This window comes from Aquarana catesbeiana, linkage group LG05 (assembly GCF_042186555.1).
Source record: "Aquarana catesbeiana isolate 2022-GZ linkage group LG05, ASM4218655v1, whole genome shotgun sequence".
NCBI lineage: Eukaryota > Metazoa > Chordata > Amphibia > Anura > Ranidae > Aquarana > Aquarana catesbeiana.
This window is the reverse complement of record NC_133328.1, coordinates 535212580-535239852: the sequence shown is the minus strand read 5'-3', so window position 1 is coordinate 535239852 and position 27273 is coordinate 535212580. Positions and strand designations below refer to the sequence as shown.

The 27273-nt window shown below is 45.0% G+C and overlaps 1 protein-coding gene across 1 annotated transcript in view; it reads left to right on the top strand.

Annotated features, from left to right (window-relative positions):
- Positions 1-27273, top strand: part of NCOA2 (nuclear receptor coactivator 2) — a gene marked incomplete in the record, with an annotated part of 371591 nt that overhangs the window by 157112 nt on the left and 187206 nt on the right. The window contains 2 exon segments of the mRNA XM_073631781.1: positions 14213-14279; positions 19335-19415.

Here is a 27273-nt window from a genome sequence, read left to right as displayed (position 1 = left end):
AAAAAAATTATCAATAAAAATGATAACAAAATAAAACTATCCCTATTTTGTAGACACTATAACTTTTGCGCAAACCAATCAATAAATGCTTATTGCGATTTTTTTTTTTTTTTTTTTTTTTACCAAAAATGTGTAGAAGAATACATATCAACCTAAACTGAGAAAAAATGTTTTTTTTTATATATTTTTGGGGGGGATATTTATTATAGCAAAAAGTAAAAAATAATGCGTTTTTTTTTTTTTTTTTTTTCAAAATTGTCACTATTTTTTATTTTTTTTGGGCATGAAAGTGATCAGTCCTTTCTGCCTTGTCTTGGGACTGCACCGGGTAAGACTGCGCAGTGCCAACATACCTGGTGTGATTGGGCCCAAAATGTTTGCATCTTTGTCATGGTGAGCATGCTGTAGCCGTCTTGTTAGTCTGAAGGTACCAGTGGATTCTTTGTTATGTGTAATGGTTAGTCTGGTGCTGGTTCGTCCCCTTTGTTTTTGTGGCTCTCTTGCTGCCCTGTCACTAGTGAGGGGGATTCAGTGATGTCACTGGGTGGTTCCTCTGTGTGACCCTGACACTGGTGGTGTCATTTTTGGAGTTGTCAATGTGACATCAACCTTAGTATTAACCAATCGACCATATAGTATATGCCAGATTATTGATCTTTGCATTTCTGAATAAAATAACAGTAGATGAATACACTGTGAACATGTTTGTTGTACTTTGTAAAGCAAGTCCAGGTATAATGATGGTCATTAGTAAGTGGTTTGCAGTCCAAATAATAGTTTATATGCCAGGTAAAGTTGGAGTAGCCACTGTACTTTGTATACTCCACTTGATGTAATAAAGTGACTATTTTGGAAGGACGAGTTGCCCGGCTCTTCACTGTATACCTCCAAATTGTACATAGCAGTTCTGTGTTGTCTTCTGGCTGTTAGGAAGTGAATTGTTCTCCTTCCTTGTCAAAAGAAGTTTATTGAGTATACAATGTTATAAAGATACATAAAGTAAGTTTACAAGGATCTATAAAGTAAGCTCATTGTTTTACAGTAGGGTTTATATAGGTAAATATCATGAAATTTCAAATATTAAACATTGGGTTCACGTAAACCTAAATTAAAGATATATATCATTTCCTTAGTTACTTTTGTAGGTATTTAAATGATTTATACCTACTATACATATTGTTTACAAGTAGAGTGTATATAGGTCAAATAAATTCTGATAATGAGCTTTAATCGTAAGGTGGAGAAAAGGAAAGAGAAAGAAGAAAAAGGGTTGAAAGGTAGAGGTATGGTCCACAAGGTTGTCCCGCTCGTCAGTTTATTATTCTTTTTAGTTCTCTTTGAAGCCTTAGAATGGGTGTCTCTGTAAGTCATTTAATCTGTTACCATGGCAACAGGACAGAGTCATTGAAGTTTGACAGAAACTGTTGTTTTATCCAAGGATGCCAAAGTTTTTCAAATTTTGGAATTTGATTTTGATCGATGGCTACCATCTTAGCATGGGACATTGTATTATTCATTCTGTGAATTGTTTCTGCTAGTACCAATGTAGGAGATTTCCATGCCTTGGCCACTGTTTGTTTTGCAGCCGTTATTAGTTGGATCATAAGTTTGAATTGAGAGAGTGTTAACCATTCCGGTTTTAGATTAAGTAAAGTTAAATATGGATCTGGTTGTATTATTTTTTTAAATATTTTAGATGCAATCACGAAGACTTCCTTCCAGAAGGTTTGGATTACTGGGCACGTCCACCATATGTGTAAATATGTGCCTATTTCTGGGCATCCTCGAAAACAAAGAGTTGAGGTATTAGGTGAATATTTTACCACTCTAGCGTGTACAAGGTACCAGCGAGTTAGGACTTTATAATTTGTCTCCAGTGCTAAGATGTTGGGTGAAGATGACTTAGATGTGAGCCATATATTAAACCAGTCCGTGTCTTCTAAAGTTCGTCTCAGGTCCTCCTCCCACCTCTGAACGTAAGAGGGTCTATTAAGATTTGCTACTCCATATAATTGATTATAAAGTGATGAAATTGTACCTTTAGCAAATGGATCTTTTGTACAGATTGATTCAAAAATGGATAATTGGGATATTGGTGTATCCCCCTTTAGGAATGGTGTATAGAAATTTTTGATTTGGAGATATCTAAATATCTCAGAGTTTGGTAGATCATATTTTTCTCTAAGCGATGGGAATGAAAGGAATGATTTAGATGCTATGAAGTCATTTAGTGTCTGAATGCCTGATGTTGTCCAAGCTTTAAAAGAATTTGGGTAGATCCATGCCGGATAAAAGGCCGGATTTCTGATAAAAGAAAGGAGAGGATTGTGTGGAGATTGTAACTGATATTTGGTTTTTAGTTTATCCCAGAGAGATAAGAAGTGTTTAGTTATGGGATTATGAATTTTAAAGCGGTCTTTAGGATGAAGCCATAATAAATTTGATATTAATAGAGGGTCATTTTCTGAAGCCTCTATAAATACCCATAATGGGATTTCCTGTTTTGCATGGTATTTGGACAGACTGGCCAAATGTGCTGCTCTGTAGTAGTTAGTAAAATTAGGGTATCCCAGGCCTCCTTTATTTTTGGGAAGATGTAGTGTGTGTATAGGTATACGTGGTTTAGAAGAGCCCCATATAAACGAAGTTGCTCTTTTTTGTACTATTCTCAAAAAATAGGAAGGAATTGGAATAGGGAGGACTCTGAATAGATAAAGCAATTTGGGTAGAATAGTCATTTTGATTGCATTAATCTTCCCTATCCAGGATAAAGGAAGTTGCGACCATTGTTTTATTAGATTTGTGATCTGTCTTAATACTGGAGGATAATTGGTTGAGAATAAGTCAGAATGAGATGCTGTTAAATGAATTCCAAGATATGGGATTGATTTTTCTGCCCATGTGAATGGGAGTGCAGCCCTAGCCGGGATCAATTCCATGTTTGTGAGTGAAATATCAAGCACTAGGCATTTCTTAGGATTAATCATAAGGCCGGATAGGGCTGCAAATCCATCAAGAGCTGGTATTAAGTTAGGACCAGAGACCTGTGGTGATGATAGAAAAAGTAATATATCGTCTGCAAATATACATAATTTGTGTGTAATACCTCCTACTTCAATGCCAGTTATAGTTTGGTTTGTTCTGATGTATTGGGCCATGGGTTCGAGTATAAGGGCAAATAATAAGGGAGATAATGGGCAACCCTGTCGGGTACCTCTTTCGATATTAAAGGCTTCAGATTTGTATGCAGCATATTTTATATAGGCTTTGGGTTTATTATATAATGCTTTGATCCATGTTAAAAAGTGGGGTCCAAAACCCCATTTTTGTAATGAATATTGCATATATTGCCAGGATACTGTGTCAAATGCCCTCTTAATATCGAGAGATAGAAAACATTAAGGGATTTTCCGTTTTTTAGCAATATGTGCCAATAACACTGCCCTGCGTATATTATCGCCTGCCTGTCTATTTGGCATGAAGCCTACTTGATCTCTATGTATTAATTTTCCTATAATGCTATTGAGGCGTTTTGCTATTATTTTTGCTAATAATTTAATATCGAGGTTTAACAGAGAGATAGGCCGATAATTCACACAGGAAGTATCATCAGAAAGGGGTTTTGGGATCATACAAACAATTGCCATTAGTGTTTCTTGCCGAAAAGAATGTCCATCTAGAAGTTTGTTAAAAGTTTCAGTGAGAATGGGAGAGAGTATTTCTGAGAATGTTTTATAGTATAAAGCCGAGTAGCCATCTGGGCCTGGTCTTTTGTTAAGTTTTAGGTCTTTTATGGCGTTAGCAACTTCATCTATAGTTATAGGCTCATCCAAACTGCTTTTTTGATTCTGAGATAACTCAGGTAAGGTTATTTTTGAGAAGAAGGATTCAGCTTCTGTAGGATTAAATTCATTGTTTGTCTTGTATAAAGTTGCGAGATGTGAGTGAAATTTATGGACTATTTTAACTGGATTACAAGTGTAAACATTTTTTGATAATTTCAAACGTATTGGTTTGAAAGATTTGTTAGTTGAATTTAATGCCCGAGCCAAATATGTACCTGGTTTGTTTGTATTCATGTAGAAATTGTGTTTGGAGCGTTTGAGGGATTTATCAACTGACTCAGTGAGAAATAGATCGTATTCCAATCTAGATTTTTCCAGATGAGATTTTGTACTCTGAGATGGATTATCTTGAAATGATATGTAGGCTGCATTAAAATTGAGTTCTAGTTTTTTTGCTAGATTTTTGCGTTCCCGTTTAAATAGTGCCATTTGTCTTTGTATTGTACCACGCAAGACAGGCTTATGAGCTTCCCACAGTGTTATTGGGGAGATGTCTGTTGTGTTATTGATATGTATTCCTTTAAAGCTTGTTCAATGGCCACCTGATGTAGTGGGTGTTTGAGCATTATGTCCGGTAAGTACCACGTTGGGTCATGCGCTTTTGGTATGGCTGAGGCTATAGTAGTGTATACTGCATTATGGTCAGACCACGGAATCGGAATTATATCTGATGCAATAATTTCTGGTATCATTCCTATTGTTAGAAAAATATGATCTATTCTGGTGAAGGTTTGATGAGGGTGCGAGAAATAAGTGAATTTCTTTTTCATTGGGTTACTTTCTCTCCACGAATCTACCAGATTGTATTTGGAAAGAAGTTGAGAAAAAGGTAATCTAGAGGTTATTTTGGATGGTGTAAAAGGTGATTTATCTAGAAATGGGAGGAGGACCTGGTTCGAATCCCCACACATTATCACTGTTCCTATTTTGTGTGTATTAATCACTTGTAATATATGTGAGAGGAATGGTGTAGGTTGTTAGGAGCGTAGTAGGAAATCACCGTGATTGCTGTATCCATTATATAACCCATGAGTATCAGGTATCTACCTTCTGGGTCTTTAATTTCTGATGATAAGGTGAATGGTGTGGATCGGTGAAATGCAATTAGAGTTCCCCTTTGCTTGGTACAGGCAGAAGCTGTGTAAATTTGTTGATAAAAAGGAGAAATATATTTTGGAGTAGAATCTTTGGTGAAGTGTGTTTCTTGGAGGCATACTATGTGAGCCTTTTTGTTATGGAAAGTACGGAAGGCTTTGGTCCTTTTTTGAGGGACATTTATTCCCTGAACATTCAGGGAAAGTATATTCAGTGGTGCCATGGCAATAGATCAAATAGTTTTGACTTACTTTTTGTTATGCAGAGCTGACTGCGCAGATCAACCTGTGTGGACTGAAGAGATGAATAGATAGAAAAGAAACCAGTGAATTCTGGAGTAAAGAGTAAACAAAAAACATATGAGATTAGATGATACATTGTATAAATTATTTTTTGCAAGTAATCACAATTTACCCGTGAAAGAGAATAAATATCTCTCTCAGGGGAATAAGTGCCTTCGTCACACTCCCACATAATATGGTTGGGAGAATGAGGAGGGCTAATGGGGGTACACGGATCTTCCGCTTACAGGAGAGAAGTGCTATGTCAAAAGACATCAAAATGATGTTTCATTAATTGGAGTGCAGAATATAGTTTTTGTTGAAATTATTTATTTCAGGGTGGTTGTATATGGTTAGTCTTGCCCTAGGCTAAATAATTCAGTTAGAAAGGTACTGTTAATAACTTTGGTATTGATGAAGATAGTTTGAATTATTTTGGGATTTTAACCCTTTTAGAGTAAACAATTACATATTTTATTCATATGTAACTGTTTAGATATGTTAACTCATAAAATTGAGGTTGTATTGCTTCAGATTAGAATAAACAAAAACATAATTCTAGGAACTAGTTAGGTAATAATATATTTGTTTTAAGAAAAGAAAGAAAAAGCTTCCATTACTTCTGGATTATTGAACATATTTGTCCTAAAAAGTAATAAATCTATTGTTATTACCTGATAATATATAACTGAACAAGAATTTCCTTATTTCACTTATATATTCTAAGGCTATATGAATCAGAAGTAATAAGAAATATAACTGGAATGTAACATGATCCCACACAGTGTGTGACTATCAGAATGCAGTTACATTCAGTTATAAATATAGGTTTTTTTATAGAGAACCATCTCTTAGTATAATAAATGAAGAGAAATCAGGAATTAGGATGTCAGTCCATTGAATCTTCTTGGTCCATGGATGATGTGGCATAACGGCCTCTTTTGTGAGAATGATGATTCCCATTTTGTTCTGAAATTTTCTGGGTGCTGCCTGAAGGTGAAGATGATGCCATTCTTCTGCGTGTGGGAGTGTTGCTGCTTGTGGGTTCTGTCAGATTTAATTTTAAAAGGGTTTGTTGTAGTTCATCTGCTGATCTGCTTCTGTAAATTGTACCTTGGTAGTTAAATCTAACTGAAAAGGGGAAGCCCCATTGATACATAATGTTGTGGCGTTGCAGTTCCATTAGTTGGGGTTTCATGGATTGTCTTTTAGTAATAGTAAGTTGGGATAGGTCAGCAAAAATTTGATAATTGTGTCCTTGAAAATTAAGTTCCTTTTTTTCTCTTGCAGCAATTAGTATTTGTTCTTTCGTTCTGTAATAATGAAATTTTGTGATTATATCACGTGGGGGTCCATTTTTCTTTTTGGCTGTGAGGGCTCTGTGTACTCTGTCCAGTTCTAAACGTTCAATAGGGATATCTGGTTTTAGTTCTTGTAATAGAGCAGTAATAGTAGATTGCAGGTCTGTCACAGTTTCAGGTATTCCCCTTATGCGCAAGTTTGAACGTCTGGCTCTATTTTCGTAATCTTCGAGCTTAGTTTGAAGTATTAAATTCTCTTTTTTTAATTGTTCCAATTCTGTTATATTTACTTGGGTTGTAATTTCAATTTCATCCATTTTTATTTCTAAGGCTGCGGTGCGGTTTCCCAGCTCTCTTATTTCTTTGGTTAGGCTTTTTGTTATTTGGTCTGAGGTTTGTTTTAAAGCCTTATGAAGCATCTTTTCAAATTGTAATAATATTACTGGGGATACTGAGGAGGCTTGTGGAGAAGTTTGTGAGAGGATTTGTTCTGTATCTGACTCAAATGGAGAGTCTTGCTGTGACATTTTCTGTCTGTGAGAGTGCCCTGATGCTGTATCTTGTGAGGTGACTGGAGCTGCTTCAGCTGCAGTGAGTGCCTGTGAGCTCTTTGTGAGGTGATTTTTATTTCTGCCACGGTTTCCTCCCAGTACCATATTTCCTGCCCAAACTTTCACAGTTTGTTCCCTGGGGCAAAAAGGTTCAAATGGATACCTTTTGAGCCTGCAGGCTCCGCTTTGTCCTTCTCTTCTCTCCTCAGCGGTGTGGAGCTCTAACAATGCATGTCTGCTCTGCTAGGCTCCGCCTCCTGCCCCCCGAATTGTTCTCCTTCAGTTTGTGGCTTGAACTGGATGCTGAAATTTCATTTAGTATAGAGGTCTCTGGTAGCAGGACAGCGGCCTGTTTAACCCTCATTCTGCCTGGTTGTACCGAGGATGTGAGTTTTAATATTAACACATTTAACATGCAGCAAAGATTTGGGTGTAAGCAGATCATAGCCATTTACACCGAGAGCTTTCTTGTGGAGCTGGAAACCCTCCTCACTGCCTGACATACAAAACTAAGCTTGATGTTAAAAAAAGGCAATAAAGTGATCCTTACAACCACTCATCAGATTCAAACCTCTCGTCAGTTCAGATCCATTTGGTAAAGCTGGAAGCACAAAGATAGAATGCTACACGACAGTCTTGTCTCTGGTAGGTCCACTCCTACTGTCCCTGTGAGGTGGTCTGTGGATGCTGTAGATGTAATGGATCACCCCTGTGATGTGGTGTGTGTCTGCAGTGGATCACCCCTGTGATGTGGTGTGTGTCTGCAGTGGATCACCCCTGTGATGTGGTGTGTGTCTGTAGTGGATTACTCCTGTGATGTGGTGTGTGTCTGTAGTGGATTACTCCTGTGAGGTGTCTGTTGTGGATCACCCCTGTGATGTGGTGTGTGTCTGCAGTGGATCACCCCTGTGATGTGGTGTGTGTCTGCAGTGGATCACCCCTGTGATGTGGTGTGTGTCTGCAGTGGATCACCCCTGTGATGTGGTGTGTGTCTGCAGTGGATTACTCCTGTGATGTGGTGTGTGTCTGTAGTGGATTACTCCTGTGAGGTGTCTGTTGTGGATCACCCCTGTGATGTGGTGTGTGTCTGCAGTGGATCACCCCTGTGATGTGGTGTGTGTCTGCAGTGGATCACCCCTGTGATGTGGTGTGTGTCTGCAGTGGATCACCCCTGTGATGTGGTGTGTGTCTGCAGTGGATCACCCCTGTGATGTGGTGTGTGTCTGTAGTGGATTACTCCTGTGATGTGGTGTGTGTCTGTAGTGGATTACTCCTGTGATGTGGTGTGTGTCTGTAGTGGATTACTCCTGTGAGGTGTCTGCAGTGGATCACCCCTGTGATGTGGTGTGTGTCTGCAGTGGATCACCCCTGTGATGTGGTGTGTGTCTGCAGTGGATCACCCCTGTGATGTGGTGTGTGTCTGCAGTGGATCACCCCTGTGATGTGGTGTGTGTCTGCAGTGGATCACCAATGTGATGTGGTGTGTGTCTGCAGTGGATCACCCCTGTGATGTGGTGTGTGTCTGCAGTGGATCACCCCTGTGATGTGGTGTGTGTCTGCAGTGGATCACCCCTGTGATGTGGTGTGTGTCTGTAGTGGATCACCCCTGTGAGGTGGTCTGTGTGTGAGGTGGATGCAGAGGATTACAAAGGACTCTGATTAGGTAAACAGAGTGATTGTTCTGATTTTGGCATGGCTGCAGTGTACTGGAATGCATTAGCGGCTCCAGATAATGCAATTATGATGTGTAAATCGCTGGATGTTGGGGATCATCTCTCCCATGGAGCTATTGTGTTCTCCCCGCAGGGGGCGCAGGGAACCATCCCTTCCAGGAGGCCACAGTGATTACTGCTAACAGCTATAGCCGCTGGCAATAATTGCATGGTGAACATGTGACCTGCTGGTTGACAATCGGCCTGCCCATCGATGGTATGAATCTCGGAGAGTTCTTGCTAAAACATCTGAGATTGGAACCATCTATGGACGGCTTAACTGCTTTCGCATGTTACCTAGAATTGCTTTTAAACAGTATTTAAAGTTCTTAAATGGAGTCTTTGTGAGTGCAGGTTTGGCCCATGAAAGGAGGAGATTAAGCACTTGAACAGCCAGTTAATTTGGGAGGAAAACAATAGTAATTGGCTGGGCTATATCCAGGCTGGGCTCATTACCTTTTTCACCTTGATTTTGTGTCCTGGGATTGTCTGCCTGGGTCAAAAAGTGCCTACAGAAGGTTATTGTTACCAATTTTGATTGTAGTTTGTAATGCATCAACTTTCTCTTATCTGTAGGACCTTAGTGTCCCAATCAGTAAAAGGTCCCGTGTGTGTGTGGTGACCTGCTAGCCCTGCCAGATGTAATGGTTCCTTCTGGCTGTATGTCCCTACATGATGAAAGGGCGGGAGAGAGACACTCTCAGGGTCCCAGGAGCCACATCACATTGATGTTCTAGGACACGGGCTGCTGAAAAGGTAAGTATAGTGCTTCTTTTTCTTTATACAGGTACAGCTTTTGGCAGTTTTGACCCTACAGTGACCGGGTCACTCTAAGCCCTTGTGGACCAAGGTTTCAGTTTAGGTTGTTTTTCCAAGATTGTTGATTAGATTCTCCACTGAAAGAATCTGCAGTGAAGAAACTTCAGCCTTGAGCACAACCTTTGTGTGTGAACAACCGCAGACAGATTCTGTACAAATCAGTGGCTGGCACTGCCACAGGGTGGATTTGATTTAAATCGTCGATTTTTAAGCCCACGTTCACATCGGGACGATTTGGCATTCAATTTTACATGCCAAATCGGTGGCTATTGCCGGCAATTGCATTGTCTGAATCGGTAATGCACCGATTCCCAAAAGTAGTTCCTGCACTACTGTTGGTGATTTTGGGGGCAATTTCAATTGACGTCTGTGCAGGAACCCGAAAAGATACCTGTGAAATCGCTCCTGAAGTCAGGCTGACATGCGGGTATGAAATCGTGGAAAACGAAATTTGTCTAAACTGCAAAGGTGTGAACCTGTCTTTACTGGGCAAATATGGGTGAAAATGTTACGAGGTTAATGAGGTTGAAAAAAGACACCAGTCCATCCAGTAAATTTGAATGCAATGTTATTGGTGGTCCATAAAGCGGGCCCATCGCCAAACTGGAAAATCAAAGTCTGCTGGTGTATAAGCACCAAGTGCAAACAATTGCTCAGTGCGGGTGAGCAGTCCAGAAGTCCTCTCCTTCACTGTCTGTATCCTATATATCATCTTCTAACCTGAATGTAGCCATCCAGAGTTCACCAGACAAAGAACGTCCCCTTCCCATACTTCCATTATATGCAGATAGCGAATGAATGTCGAGCTTTTATTTTATTAGCCGTCACGCTCCAGACTAGCGGTTTGTGTTCTATTTCTGTGCACTAGCCAGCTGAATATATTTATTTTCATCTGTTTGCTGAATAAAGAAGATGGTAAGCATTTCATCTCTGGGGAAGTCAATTTTCCCTCCTTCAGATTAGATCTGTCTGTTACTTCTACACAATAGTCAAATGTTTGACAAGAGCAGGAGAGCAGCACAATAAATGCTGTACGGTGGGGAAAAGCTGCAAAATTGCTGACTTTTCAAATAAACAACTGTCAGAACCGACGTTTGACAGCATTTAAAGCAGTATTAAACCCAAGACCAAAAATGTACCAATCAATCATTCGATGTGGTGGCTGCATTGGTTTTCTTTTTTCTTGGGATTTCTCCCCCTCTAATTTAACCTGGTGATCTGGCCAGTAAAACACCTCCTGTATTAGTGAGACACAGCTCTGGAGGAATGAGAACTGGGGGCACAGCAGACTTTATATATACACTATTAACCACTTGACAACTGGGCACTTAAACCCCCTTCCTAACCAGACCAATTTTCAGCTTTTGGTGCTCTCACATTTTGAATGACAATTACTCAGTCATGCAACACTGTATCTATATGAAATTTTTGTCCTTTTTTTCACACAAATGGAGCTTTCTTTTGGTGGTATTTAATCACCGCTGGGTTCTTTATTTTTTGCGCCGTAAAAGAAAAAAGACCGAAAAATCTGTAAAAAAAAAATACATTTTTCTTCATTTCTGTTATAATATTTTGCAAATTAGTAATTTTTCTTCATATATTTTGGCCAAAATTTATACCGCTACATATCTTTGATAAAATTAACCCAAATCGGTGGATATTATTTGGTCTTTGTGAAAGTTATAGAGTCCAAAAGCTATGGTGCGAATATCTGAAAATTGATCACACCTGAAGTACTGACGGCCTATCTCATTTCTTGAGACCCTAAAATTCCAGAAAAGTACAAATACTCCCCAAATGACCCCTTTTTGGAAAGAAGACATTCCAAGGTATTTAGAAAGATGCATGGTGAGTTTTTTGAAGTTGTCATTTTTTCCCACAATTCTTTGCAAAATCAAGGTTTTTTTTTTTTCTTTTTTTTTTCCCCACAAAATTGTCATATTAGCAGGTTATTTCTCACACACCGCATATGCATACCACAAATTACACCCCAAAACACATTCTGCTATTACTCCCGAGTACGGCGATACCACATGTGTGAGACTTTTACACAGCGTGGCCACATACAGAGGCCCAACATGCAGGGGAGCACCTTCAGGCGTTCTGGAGCACCCAGGCCAATTCTGACATTTCTCTCCTACATGTAAAAATCATCATTTATTAGCTAGAAAATTACATAGAACCCCAAAACATTATATATGTTTTTTTAGCAAAGACCCTAGAGAATACAATGGCGGTTGTTGCAACTTTTTATCTCGCACGGTATTTGTGCAGCAATTTTTTTAACGCTTTTTTTTGGAAAAAAAAACTGTTTTGTGCTTTACAAAAACCAAAACAGTAAAGTTAGCCTAATGTTTTTGCATAATGTGAAAGATGAAGTTACGCCGAGTAAATAGATACCCAACATGTCACAAAATTGCACGCGCTTGTGGAATGGCGCCAAACTTTGCTACTAAAAAATCCCCATAGGCGACGCTTTAAAATTTTTTACTGGTTACATGTTTTGAGTTACAGAGGAGGTCTAGGGCCAAAATTATTGCTCTCGCTCTACCGATCGCAGCGATACCTCACATGTGTGGTTTGAACACTGTTTTCATATGTGGGCGGGACTTACGTATGCGTTCGCTTCTGCATGCGAGCACACAGGGACAGGGGCGCTTTAAAATTTTTTTTTTTTTTTTTTTTTTTTTTATTGTTCATTTTACTTTACTTTATTTATTTTAGTTTGATGCTTTTTTCCAAAAAAAAAAATTTTTGACCACTTTTATTCCTATTACAAGGAATATAAACATCCTTGTAATAGGATTATGGCATCAATAAGACCCCACATCTCACCTCTAGGCTGGGAAGCCTGAAATAAAAAAAAAAAAAAAAAAAAAGATCCTGGCTTCGATCGTAGCGGTGAGTCGGTAGAAGCGCGGGAGGGGGGGACATCCCCTCTCGCCTCCCGTAAGAACGATCAAGCAGTGGAACAGCTGCTATGATCCTTCTCATGGTGTAGGGAATCGCCGGCTGAAAAAGCTGATATCTGAATGATGCCTGTAGCTGCAACCATCATTCAGATATCTCCGCACAAAGTCAAGGACGTTGTATGACGGCCGGCAGGCGGGAAGTGGTTAAAACGCTTTTTTCTTTTTTTAACACAAAGTTGTCCATTTATAAAATATTTCTACCACATAACATGTACATACCAAAAATGACACCCCAAAATAGATTCTCCTGCTCCTCCTGAGTACAGAGATACCACATGTGTGAGACTTCCACAGCCTGGCCACATACATAGGCCGAGTACAGCTGAGCATGGCTCAGCATGGCGGGGGCATGGCAGAGTATGGCGGGGGCATGGCAGAGTATGGCGGGGGCATGGCAGAGTATGGCGGGGGCATGGCAGAGTATGGCGGGGGCATGGCAGAGTATGGCGGGGGCATGGCAGAGTATGGCGGGGGCATGGCAGAGTATGGCGGGGGCATGGCAGAGTTTTGCACAGCATTGCAGAGTATTGCACAGCATTGCATAGTAGTGAGGGATGGCTGAGCATGGATGGATGGATGGCTGGATGTCTCTGTGCAGCGCTGTGGGCACTACACATACAGCCCACAGCGCTGCAGACATCCATCCATCCCCCTCCCCGCTCACTGTGTACCGATCGGTACACAGGAGGGGAGGAGAGGAACCGGCGGCATCAGATGACGCCGGTCTGTTTACATGTGATCGCGCCGTCATTTGACGGCGCGATCACATGGTAAACGGCCGCGATCAGCGGCCATTTACCGGGATCCGTGATGCGCCGGGTCCTCTGGACCCGGCGGTCATGGATGTGTTCGGGTGCGCGCCCCAGGGGGCGCGCGAGAGGGGAATTCTGGGAGGACGTCATAGTACGTCCTCCCAGAGTTATCCAACCGCCCTGCAGCCGTCATTCGGCTATGGGCCGGTTGGTAAGTGGTTAAATTGAAACCAAACTCCAGCTCACACTTTATAATCAGTTACAGCAAAATCAGTTACAGTTTTTTTTTTTTTTTTTCCCTTTTCGAGATTTGCATGAATTAAATAGAAACTGATCATTTCAATCACCCCTGTCAGTGTTAAGTGGTTTGTCTAATTCATGTAAACTGATACATTCTCCTGGAGAGCTTGTGCTTTTGAAAAAGACTTGCTGACTGGTTCACCAGATGAACTTGGATGTGATGGCTGCATTAGTTTTCTTTTTTTTAGGCTTTCTTTCTTCTAAGAAATGTTAAGCTGCAATAAAGTAAACGTTTGCTTTTGGGTATAATACTGCTTTTTAAAAGGTTGATACACCCAAGTGTGTTACTTTTGTTATAGGCTTGGTCTGTTGTGCTGAATAACCTCCTGGACTCCTAGTTTCCAGCTACCTTTTTGAGTTTGCTTTATTTTATGTTTACCTTTTCCCAAAGTCTTCAGGCCAGTCACGTGGCAGGTAGGGTCCTTTTCAGATCTTTTCCTGGTGGTTAATGGTCCTGAGCAATCTAGAAAGTGGTGATGGTGTTAGTGATTCATTGCATTGTGAGTGCAGGGTGCTACATTATTCCCCTTTATGGGGTAGGTCCATGACATTCTACACTTACAGTATGTCCTCTGTCTTCCCAGTTGAATGGCTCTGCATGTCATCTAGTGATGGAGAAGAAGTATTGCAGGGGACAACGCCAGAAAGGAGGTGAGTATTGCAACCAGGGCTGTTATTTTATTTTGTTTTGTTTTTTGATCACTGGACGGGGCTCCAAAAAAAATGTTTTTATTTTTTTTTTTTTTTTTTAACCTTTTCTAAGGTTGGTTTTAAGTAGATACAATGGTGCAATATGCCACGGTTTTCCCTTCTGTGTCATAATTTGCAAATAAGAAAGATGTAGAGGTTGACTATGGTCTAGAGCAGGGGTAAGCAACTTGGGCCCTCCAGCTGTTTTGAAACTACAAGTCCCATGAGACATTGCGAGACCCTGACAATCACAGGCATGAGTCCTAGAGGTAGAGGCATGATGGGATTTGTAGTTTCACCACAGCTGGAGGGCCAAGGTTCCCTACCCCTGGTCTAGAGTCTAATGAATGTACAACCTATGGCCCTCTAGCCGTTGTGGAACTACAAGTCATATGAGGCGTTGCAAGGCTGACGGGTACAAGCATGACTTCCAAAGGCAGAGGCATGATGGGACTTGTAGTTCTGCAGCAGCTGGAGGGCCATAGGTTGAGCACCCATGCTCTAGTCTAGAGCAACAAAGCTGTTTTAGTAGTTATATTGACTTTTGTTTTTACAGATCTGTAGACACTAAAAGGAGGATAGATGTGGAAAGAGACTGTGATCTGGTCCCTTTTCCTTCCAAAGGAAGAACAGCTGAGAGCTTGCTGTAGCGATGACATGCATAGTAAAGGCCTTACAGACCACATACAGCTACCAACATTAGTGCTTTCCCCATAGAGGTTTACAGCTGAATGTCTATACTGCAGTCATGGGGCCAGTAGAAAAAAGGGAAAAGACAGAAGCGCCTCTAAGTGTAGACGTTGGGGTTAATTTATTGTTAAAGTCAATAAAAAAATGACTGTAGAAGCCAGTTATCTACCAGTATAGTTTCAAGTTGTAGGAAGAAATTCTTGCAAATGCAGGGAGAACGTACAAACTCAATGCAGTCTATTTGCTTGGTAAGGATTCAGCCCTGGTCTCCAGTGCTGCAAGGCAGAAAGGTGCTAATACTGGAAAATGCAAAACTAGTCATTCACTTTACATAATGATGGCTCAAAGTATCGACTCGCTTACCTGCTTCATGTGGTTGTTTTGTTTTTTTTGTTTTTTGTTTTTTTTTTTTAATTCATTGTTCCATACATTTCCTTTATGCAGGCAGAAAAAAAAAGATACGGTTTATTAAACCATTTTGTCTGTTGTATGTCTTGATCCATTCAGTCATATCCGAATCTTGGTGATTCTCAGGACACCATGTCTGCTTCTAAACCCTTTTCCATGGAATTTTCTTGCCATATATTTTAGGTAGGTCGCCAGGTCTTTCCCTAACCCTCCCCGATTGCTCGGGGCAGATGGGCAGATTGTGCCGTTTTGTACACATATACCGTAGCCAGGTTAGACAGGAGCCAATTAACCTACCAGAATGTCTTTGGAGTGTGGAAGGAAACCAGAGTACCCAGAGGAAACCCATGCAAACACAGGGGGAACATGCAAACTTCATGCAGGTAGTGTCCTAGCTGATATTCCAGACAAAGACCCAAGTGCTCCAAGGCATAAGTGCTAACCCACAACCAATGTGCTTCCCAAACACCAAAAATTCTTGATTCAGACACTGGCTTGCTTTTTTCAGTTCTGGATAACATAAATCCATGAGTGATTGTAAAGTCTTGTTTTTTTTTCCTCTTAAAATAACAAACATGTTATACTTACCTGCTCTGTGCAGTGGTTTTGCACAGGGCAGCCCAGATCCTCCTCTCTTTGGGTCCCTCTTCGGCTCTCCTGGCCCCTCCCTCCTGTCGAGTGCCCCAACATCAAGCAGCTTGCTATGGGGACAACCGAGCCGAGTCACAGCTCCCTGTGTCCATTCAGACACGGAGCTCAGTTTCTGCCCCGCCCCCTCTCTCTCCTGATTGGCTAACTGACTTTGACAGCAGTGGGAGCCAGTGGCGACACTTGTGTGTCTCAGTCAATCAGGAGGGAGCGTCCCAGACAGCCAAGGAACTTGTGGACATCGCTGGAGGAAGATTGAGCTCAGGTAAGTACTAGGGGGTGCTGGAGGGGGGCTGCTGCACACAGTTTTTCTATCTTAATGCATAGAATGCATTAAGATAAAAAAAAAACCTTCTGACTTTACAACCCCTTTAACCTTGAACATAGGTGCTGTTACACAATAATAATAATTAATTAACCCACGTTAAATGTACATAATCTGGTATTGTTTTATATCCAGAAAGAGTTCCCCTTTACTATGAGCCTAGTATGAAATCCTTCACTGCAAATGAAGGTCTTGGAGCAATATCATAATGTAGCCATTGTAACCTCTACATGAAGTCTGCTATTGCAGTGCTGCGCAACAGAAGAATGAATGGCGTCATGCTGCTGTTTGTTTATCCAGGAGAACCTCTGAGCCAATCAATGGTTTGTAAGCCGGACTTGTGCATGTGGAGCTGTGCGGGTGAAATAAGATGCCACTTGAGGACTTGGCAGAGCCCCTGATCACAGCACTTGCTGCAAGCTCTGCATTGTGAGGCTGATGTGGTGAACAGTGCTTGCTTGTTTATGCTTCAGCATGTGCCTTCGTCTACACGGCCGGACACACTTCTGGAAACAAAACTCCACGACTTTGGTAATCTCGCTGCTCAACGTCGCTGCAGCCAATCACATCATTAATAAATAAGCCGCATCCACCAACCTTTGATTTTCACTGTACAAACATCAAATGATGACATTAAGGAGCTTCCCTAAGCATTGCTTGTATCTAAAATAGCTAACATAAGCCTTTTCTAATTTCACAAAAATTATATACCGTATTTTTCGCTCCATAAGACGCACCTGACCATTAGATGCACCTAGGTTTTAGAGGAGAAAAACAAGAAAAAAAAATATTCTGAACCGAATGGTGTACTAAAATATTTTCCAGTGCCCATGAAATGCAGCCTGACCATTGCCATAGAAAATGCAAAGTGACCATTGCCACAAACGCAGCCTTACCTGATGTTATCCCTTCCACCTAACAGAAGACAGAGCAGCCCGAGCGGCTGAATGCTCTGTTTTCTGTCTCAGGAACCAGCTCGGAAGATCGCCCGGCGCCCACGGGGGGTTTGGAAGTCTGTCCCCCGCTCTCCTGCCTCTCTTCCGGTGGTGACGGCAGGAGGCGATGTGAGCGGTGGCAGGGGGCGGTGCCTGTCATATATTCGCACCATAAGATGCAGGGACATTTTCCCCCATATTTCTGGGGGGGAAAGTGCGTCTTATAGTCCGAAAAATACGTTAGTCCTTCCTGGTAATGAATCTTAAAGTATAACTAAAGGCAAAACTTTTTCTTTTAGTTTTGGATGGAGTGGAGAGGGATTAGATTGCTTGTCAGTAGTTATTGATGTCTGTGCCCCCGTTAGGGAGATTCACCCTCTCTGCCCTGGAAGGTGTGCGTCCTGTTACATCTTTGTCCTGTTAACCGTAATCACTGAAAGTGAAAATCTCACATTTTGGGTTGTCCCCAGAAATCTTCCAATGGATACACTAAATCTGGTTACCTGGGGCTCCCCAAGGGATTCCCTTAATTTGCAGGGATTTCCTCACTTCCTGTTTGGTTATGCAACAGGAAGTGAAGGAAATCCCTGCATTGAGACACAGATGGTAACAAAAGAAATCGGACAGTGGTTATAACCCTCCCTTACTCCATCCAAAATGGGGGGGGGGGGGGGTGTGGGAGTTTTGCCTATAGGTCTACTTTACGTTTTTCTCATCGTATCCAAAACAAAAAACGAAAAAAAGATTGTTTGGCTGACTTTGGGTTACTGTCAGGCACTGGACTGAAAATAAGCTGTACTTCAACCTATATGAAAGTAGTTAACACTTGCTCCCAAAACAATTTCTGCCTTTATACTTATTCCATTATCCTTCCATTATTATGCCCTGTACACACGATCGGACATTCCGACAACAAAATCCATGGATTTTTTCCGACGGATGTTGGCTCAAACTTGTCTTGCATACACACGGTCGCACAAAGTTGTCGGAAAATCCGATCGTTCTGAACATGGTGACGTAAAACACGTACATCGGGACTATAAATGGCTTTCGTCTCCTAATTTATTCTGAGCATGCGTGGCACTTTGTGCGTCGTAATTGTCCACACACGATCGGAATTTAACCGATTGGATTTTGTTGTTGGAAAATTTTATAGACTGCTCTCAAACTTTGTGTGTCGGAAATTCCGACAGAAAAAGTCCGATGGAGCCCACAGATGACCGTAATTTCCGACAACACAATCCGATCGCACTTTTTCCGTCGGAAAATCCGACCGTGTGTACAGGGCATAAGGGTAATGCACAGCTGTTTGGAAGCCGAGTCTGCATAATGACATTCCCCCTGCCACCACCACATACAGACGTCCATTTGCGTAAAGCACCCACATGCGCAGTGATGTATACTTCAAATGCACTTGTACCAGCATACATTAGTACACATGCAAGTGCATTTCAGTGGTTGGCTGTGGGTCCTAGAAACATAATTGAAGGCTCTGCATGCTGTATGGCTGTGTACAGGAAGCCTTATGCAGAATACGCAACATTTGTGTTATAATATAACTAACTAGAACTAAAGTCCCTCAAACAAAGATCACCAGGATGTGGAGAGGTAGGTACGAGAAGAGAGATGCAAGATTTCTTTGCAAATAACTTTCCCCCACCCCGATTCAGGTGATTTTTTTTTTGTTTGTTTGTTTTCTGTGTATATGGCATGGCACATGCGCTGTGCAGTGAACATCCTGGTTCTATACTGGCTGAGAACAGAACCAAGTGTCTGGATAATGTAAGTCATGTGCAACACCACAGGACCCGGCGGCAGAGATTGCGGCAGCGTGGGATGCAGCAGTGATGGAATCTTGGATTTTCCCTGGAGGACAGCACTGTGGGCTGTATGTGGGATCCTCACCTATGAGTTTTTTTACTCCTGCTTTAAATTTTTGTTTGAAGTTTACATTGGGTACAGACGTCAGATGAACTTTTAATGATACTTTTTTCCTGTTTTCTATTTTAGGTAATGAAATAATGTCTACATTACACATTTTCTGTGACAATATCAGGACATTTCAAGGGGTAATTCAAGTCTAAGGGAAAAGTAAGTTTATTAAATTTTTTTTTGTTTTTTAATTTTTTTTTTATGAATAAAAGTTTAGCTGTACTATTGTTGCCGTGTGGTCGCTTGCATTTGCACATTTGTATCCTTCAGGAGTACAGGCTGCTGCCAAAATGTCTCCCTCAACAACGCTCTGCCTAAGGGCTCCTCCATACCATTCCAGTTTGTGCTGCGCTCATCAAGGCAGACGCAACACCAGGGCACAGTTGTTTTCTATGTGTCCGGTTCACACCACAGTGCTGAGGTGGGTTGTGTTTAAAAAGCGGACATGCCTAAAAAGGAAGAAAATTTTCTTGGCTGTAAGTGCAGCATTTGGGCCCTTTTCATGCGGGCATTCAGTTTGGAACCACCTGTCAGATGGATCCATACTGAGCCATAATGTATGTCTGTGGGCAGGTGGATGTAAAAAGATGTACAGTGCTATGAAATAGTATTTGCCCCTTCTTGATTTTTGCATATTTCTCATACTTAAATGATTCAGATCATTAAACAATATTACACAAAGATAACCCAAGTAAATACAAAATGCAGTTTTTAAATGATGATTTAATTTATCAAGGGAAAAAAGCTGCCAAACTTGCCTGGCCATATGTGAAAAAGTACCCCCCCCCCCCCTTTCTAAATCATGAATGAACTGTGATTAGCTACATTTTTTGAAAGAGGAGTTAAATTTCGCTTGCCACACCCAGGCCTGATTACTGCCAGACCTGTTGACGCAAGAAATTACACAGTGTTACTAAACCCAGGACCCTGCATTCACTATATCTGGTCTCCCACAGTACATGGAAATGCAATTATTTTGGTAAATATAAACTGCTAAATATCTTTTCTCATCAGCTGTATATAACAGCCTTGTGCCTTCTATCAGTTCCTAGTAAACCTTGTAGGAGGAGTTTTCATACTGCAAAGATCCTCTGTCTGGACAGTATTGATTGGCCTTGTGCTGATCACATGCACCCTCCCAAGAGAAAAAAAAACTCTAGCAATACACACCAAACTGAGCATGTACAGCCCGTCTACTGGCTCTGTAAGTATTGGGTTATTTTTTTTTGAGACATTGAAAGAAGAGGAGGATCAGAGACGGGTTCAAATGGCCTTTATACACAATGCAAAGGATTAACCCCTTCGTTTCCACGGTGAGTATAACAAGCATGCTTTACTGCATATACAGACTGATTTTACTGTTGTGGGTTTAGTAACACTTTAAATAGAAGCTGTCTGACAAAGTGAAGCACCTCAAAAGATCTCAAAAAGAAACACATAATGCCGCAATCTAAAGAAATGTAACAACAGATGAGAAACAAAGTAATTGACCTGTGTCAGTCTGGAAAGGGTTACAAAGCCTTTTCCAAGGCTTTGGGTCTCCAGCAAACCACGGGGAGAGCCATTATCCACAGATGGAAAGAACTTGGAACAGTGGTAAACCTTCCCAGGAGTGGCTGGCCTACCAAACTCACTCCAAGAGCACAACGACCACTCATCTAAGAGGTCATAAAAGACACCAGGACAACATCTAAAGAACTGCAGGCCTCACTTGCCTCAGTTAGCCCTGGTTCACACTGGTGCGGCTTTGAAACTGTGCTGATGTAGTACTACTTCAGCATGATTTGAAAGCCGCAGATCAGCACTACCGATTTCATTGCAGCTTGTCACTTCATTTAACAGAAGTCTATGCAAGTTTTTGCAAGTTGCAATGAAATTGGAACAAAGTAGTCCAGGACCCTTTTTCATAATTGCTACGACATGAGTTGTGGGGATATAAACAATTCCATTGCTGGCAATTGGGTGCGACTTGTTATGAGATTTGCAACTGTCAAATCGAATGACAAATTGCATCAGTGTGATCAAGGACACGAGGTCCATGTTCATGAATAAGAAAGAGCATGGGCAAACATGGCATCCATGGAAGAGTTGCAGAGCCAAGGCCACTGCGACAAAAAAGAACACAAAGGCTCATCTCACATTTGGCAAAAAACCTCTTGCTTATCCCCAAGACATTTGGAAAAATATTCTGTGGACTGATGAGACAAAAGTTGAACTTTTTGGATGGTGTGTATCCTGTTACATCTGGCGTAAAACTATCATTTCATAAAATAAACATACCAACAGTTGAACATGGTGGTGGTAGTGTGATGGTCTGGGGCTGCTTTGCAATTTCAGGATCTGGAGAACTTACCATAACTGATGGCACCATCAATTCTGCGCTCTACCAAAGAATCCTGAAGGAGAATTTTCGGCCATCAGTTCCTGACCTCAAGTGCACTTGGGTTATGCGGCAGGGGGTTTGGGGGGGGGGGGGGGGCAATTACTTTTCCACATAGGGGCCAAGCAGGTTTGGACAGCCTTTTTCCCTTAATAAATACAAAATGCAGTTTTTTAAACTATGATATTATTTACTCTAGTTATCTTTGTGTAATATTAAAATTTGATGTTCTGAATCATTTCGGCTCCATTCACACCTGGGCGGTTTGAATTGCGGGTGGAATCGCCGCAATTCAAAATCACGGGAATCGTTTGCGATGCCATTATTTCTCAATGGCATCCTAAATGCGTTGCACCGCGATTGGGGTGCCATTAAGTAGTAATTTCATTGCAACTGCATCCCGCTTGCGATTTTTGAATCGGGGGCAGAATTGTGCAGATGTCTGTTTTGTCTGTCTTTAGGTGTTTATAATTTTGTCCACCTATGACTTTTTTCTGCAACAATTAAAAAACTAACGTAAAAAGCAGATGTATACGGATGTAAACTAAATTGAAGACTGCTGTAGAAATTGATGTGAAATTATTCCGTGTGTGTGTGTGTGTGTATTTTTTTGATGGACACCATGAATCTTGTGTGAAAGGACCTCCAAACAGTAATTTTTTTTATGTGACTTTAAAACTACATGCTTGAAACCCCTTTTTTATTATAATTTTTTTATTATTAATGTGTTAAATATAAGGGTTTGTAGATTGGCCACTAGAGTGCACAAACTCATTGTGAAATCATTCCAGGACCTCTTTGTTGTGACTCTGGTCCAATGACTGTGGCATTGAATTTATCTCTGTGGGTTAATCGTAAGTGACTCGATGTTTGTATCTATTTTGGTTTTCAGCCAATGCATTCATTGATGGTTGGGTATTATGTGTCACCGTGTGGTGCTGACACATTTGGCTAGTCTTACAGAGTTGGCAGCTCTGTACCATATGATCTTCCAACAATCCATGTGTCTCTTTCCTGGTATAATGTGAGCGATCGAGCCCTGGAACTTGTTGGGCAGGAGTTTCCCAGCAACCTGGGCAAGGACAGATTTCTTAGCAGTCAGTGTCTGTTCTGCAGTTTTGTCTTTCTGGGTATAAACTCAGAGGAAGTTACAGCACAGGAAGTCCATCCGAAATCACGATTGTAAACCACCACTCAGTGTACTTTTGTTGTGATGAATTGACATGTTCCTTCCTCATTCAGAATGTTATTTTCCTCTATTGCACCAATACTGGGGTGGAAGGAATACAATATGCCGACATGATAAAAGGATTTTTAGAATGACTCCTTGCTAAGTGGCATGCCAAGCAAAGTCACATTGTTCTGGAACATTTTGGAAACTTGGGAGGAATCTGTTACTTTGAGATTTACATTATGTATACGAAGACTTTCAGCAATAAGCAGCTTCCAGGAGCTCTGGTACGGCAGATTCCAAATAACTTTGCACACCGATATCACTGCTTGTGTTGTTACAATGAATCTGGCTACTGACAGGTTTGGCAGCAACATTAGTGCATGGCCGCATGCCAAAGCACTCTTCTTTTTGTTTGTGGATGGATTAAAAATGTACATTTGCTAGTTAGTGTCATAGTTGCCAGGTTCTGGGGATGGCTTTACTGTTGAATGGGTGTTCAGTGTGGTCTCCGAGGACGATGGATCAAAATCCATGAGCATTTTATTAAATGACCAGAATTATTCCAGCGTGAAGGAAGAATTGATCCTATGGCCTATTTGATCAGTACTGAAAGCAGGGAAATTTGGGGGGCAAATTTTCAAAACCTGAGGATTTTCATTAAAATCTAATGGAGACTGCTAACTGGCATGTTTGCAGCAAGAATTACGCATTGAATGAAATCGGAGGCGAGAACCTGTTTCAACCATTAAATCTCTAAAACAATGGTCACCAAACTGCAGCCCGGGGGCTGGATGTGGTCCTTTGCTTGCTTTTTATCCAGCCCTTGGGGCAATATTTCATCCTATGACTGCAGCATTGGGGCAGTCAGTGGGGGGAAGAACTGTGCCCCCACTGACGCCCACGATGGGGCACAGTTTCTCCCCCACTGACGCCCATGATGGGGCACAGTTCTCCCCTCCCACTGACGCCCACGATGGGGCACAGTTCTCCCCCCACTGACGCCCACGATGGGGCACAGTTCTCCCCCCACTGACGCCCACGATGGGGCACAGTTCTCCCCCCACTGACACCCACGATGGGGCACAGTTCTCCCCCCACTGACGCCCACGATGGGGCACAGTTCTCCCCTCCCACTGACGCCCACGATGGGGCACAGTTCCCCCCCATTGACGCCCACAACAGGGCACAGTCCCCCCCCATTGACGCCCACAACAGGGCACAGTCTACCCCCCAGGCGCCCACAATGGGGCACAGTTCTCCCCCCACTGACGCCCACGATGGGGCACAGTTCTCCCCCTCCCACTGACGCCCACGATGGGGCACAGTTCTCCCCCCCACTGACGCCCATGATAGGGCACAGTCCTCCCCCCCACTGATGCCCACGATGGGGCACAGTCCTCCCCCCCCACTGACGCCACGATGGGGCACAGTCCTCCCCCCCCCCCCCCCCACTGACACCCCACGATGGGGCACAGTCCTCCTCCCCCCCCCACTGACGCCCACGATGGGGCACAGTCCTCCCCCCCACTGACGCCCACGATGGGGCACAGTCCTCCCCCCCACTGACGCCCACGATGGGGCACAGTCCCCCCCCACTGATGCCCACGATGGGGCACAGTCCCTCCCCCCCCACTGACGCCCACGATGGGGCACAGTCCTCCCCCCCCACTGACGCCCACGATGGGGCACAGTCCCCCCCCCACTGACGCCCACGATGGGGCACAGTTCTCCCCCCACTGACGCCCACGATGGGGCACAGTTCTCCCCCCCACTGACGCCCACGATGGGGCACAGTTCTCCCCCCCACTGACGCCCACGATGGGGCACAGTTCTCCCCCCACTGACGCCCACGATGGGGCACAGTTCTCCCCCCACTGACGCCCATGATGGGGCACAGTTCGCCCCTCCCACTGACGGCCCACGATGGGGCACAGTTCGCCCCTCCCACTGACGCCCATGATGGGGCACAGTCCCCCCCCCACTGACGCCCACGATGGGGCACAGTCCCCCCCCACTGACGCCCACGATGGGGCACAGTCCCCCCCCCCACTGACGCCCACGATGGGGCACAGTCCCCCCCCCACTGACGCCCACGATGGGGCACAGTCCCCCCCCCACTGACGCCCACGATGGGGCACAAGTCCCCCCCCCCCACTGACGCCCACGATGGGGCACAGTCCTCCTCCCCCCCCCCCCCCCCCGATGCCCACGATGGGGCACAGTCCTCTTCCCCCCCCCGATGCCCACGATGGGGCACAGTCCTCCCCCCCCCCCCCGACGCCCACGATGGGGCACAGTACTCCCCCCCCCCCCCCCGACGCCCATGATGGGGCACAGTCCTCCCCCCCCCCCCGACGCCACGATGGGGCACAGTCCCCCCCCGACGCCCACGATGGGGCACAGTCCCCCCCCCCCGACGCCCACGATGGGGCACAGTCCCCCCCCCCACTGACGCCCACAATGGGGCACAGTCCTCCCCCCCACTGACGCCCACGATGGGGCACAGTCCTCCACCCCCCCCCCACTGACGCCCACGATGGGGCACAGTCCCCCCCCCGACGCCCACGATGGGGCACAGTCCCCCCCGACGCCCACGATGGGTCACAGTCCTCCCCCCCCACTGACGCCCACGATGGGGCACAGGTCCTCCCCCCCCCCCCCCCACTGACGCCCACGATGGGGCACAGTCCCCCCCCCACTGACGCCCACGATGGGGCACAGTCCCCCCCCCACTGACGCCCACGATGGGGCACAGTCCCCCCCCCACTGACGCCCACGATGGGGCACAGTCCCCCCCCCCCACTGACGCCCACGATGGGGCACATTCCCCCCCCCACTGACGCCCACGATGGGGCACAGTCCCCCCCCCCCGACGCCCACGATGGGGCACAGTCCTCCCCCCCCACTGACGCCCACGATGGGGCACAGTCCTCCCCCCCCCCCCCCCACTGACGCCCACGATGGGGCACAGTCCCCCCCACTGACGCCCACGATGGGGCACAGTCCCCCCCCACTGACGCCCCACGATGGGGCACAGTCCCCCCCCCCACTGACGCCCACGATGGGGCACAGTCCCCCCCCCACTGACGCCCACGATGGGGCACAGTCCCCCCCCCCACTGACGCCCACGATGGGGCCACAGTCCCCCCCCCGACGCCCACGATGGGGCACAGTCCTCCCCCCCCCCCACTGACGCCCACAATGGGGCACAGTCCTCCCCCCACTGACGCCCACGATGGGGCACAGTCCTCCCCCCCCCCCCCCCACTGACGCCCACGATGGGCACAGTCCTCCCCCCCCCCCCCCCACTGACGCCCACGATGGGGCACAGTCCCCCCCCCACTGACGCCCACGATGGGGCACAGTCCCCCCCCCCCCACTGACGCCCACGATGGGGCACAGTTCCCCCCCCCCCCACTGACGCCCATGATGGGCACAGTCCCCCCCCCCCCCCCACTGACGCCCATGATGGGGCACAGTCCCCCCCCCCCCCACTGACGCCCACGATGGGCACAGTCCCCCCCCCACTGACGCCCACGATGGGGCACAGTCCCCCCCCCCACTGACGCCCACGATGGGGCACAGTCCCCCCCCCCACTGACGCCCACGATGGGGCACAGTCCCCCCCCCACTGACGCCCACGATGGGGCACAGTCCCCCCCCCACTGACGCCCACGATGGGGCACAGTCCTCCTCCCCCCCCCCGATGCCCACGATGGGGCACAGTCCTCCTCCCCCCCCCCCCGATGCCCACGATGGGGCACAGTCCTCCCCCCCCCCCCCCGATGCCCACGATGGGGCACAGTCCTCCCCCCCCCCCCCGACGCCCACGATGGGGCACAGTCCTCCCCCCCCCCCCCCGACGCCCATGATGGGGCACAGTCCCCCCCGACGCCCACGATGGGGCACAGTCCCCCCCCCGACGCCCACGATGGGGCACAGTCCCCCCCCGACGCCCACGATGGGGCACAGTCCCCCCCCCCCGACGCCCACGATGGGCACAGTCCCCCCCCCCCCCACACCAATGATGGGGCACAGTTCCCCCCACCACCCCTGACGCCAGGGCATTTTCTACTTCCAATGACCACAGTCCAGCCCCCCCCCCCCCCCCAAAGGCTGAAAGACAATAAACTGGCCCTTTTGTTTAGAAAGTTTGGAGACCCCTGTTTTAAACATCTGCGGCTGCATATTGACCTGGACAGATATTCTCCTAAAGATGGATCGAAATTCAGCCGGTTCAGCATGGGACCGGCCGGATTTCAATCCATTTTGTGGCTGACCCCGCTCAACGGAAGTTATTTGGGAATATTGAAAACCTTTTGTCAATCAATGGGTGCAGCCGCTGATCAGTGTATTCTGAAGAGTCCCGCTGTCAGAATAAATGTCCTGGCTGTGGAGTTCCTCTGTCACCTCACTTGTGTGCATGAGGAATACGTTTTGTGCGTGGTTTGTTTTTTTTTTTG